Here is a 262-nt window from a genome sequence, read left to right on the forward strand (position 1 = left end):
TACTTTCTTTTCCCCTTAACGCCCCAATTTCTCTTTCATCCCAACCATTTTTTTAAACCCCTTTTTCCCACCCCTTCATTTTTTTCTTTTGTCTCCTATTCGCATCTCCTATCTCCCCCCTTGGGTTTTCCCCGTTTATCTCCAGTTTTTTTTTTTTTATTTTCCCCAAATTCCCCTTATCTTTAAACAGCCAAGGTCAAAATCCTCCCTTACCTTTCGAAATCGTGTGCTTTCCGTTCTATCTAAATAATTTGTTTGATCT

Source organism: Penaeus monodon, chromosome 24 (assembly GCF_015228065.2).
Source record: "Penaeus monodon isolate SGIC_2016 chromosome 24, NSTDA_Pmon_1, whole genome shotgun sequence".
Taxonomy (NCBI): Eukaryota; Metazoa; Arthropoda; class Malacostraca; order Decapoda; family Penaeidae; genus Penaeus; species Penaeus monodon.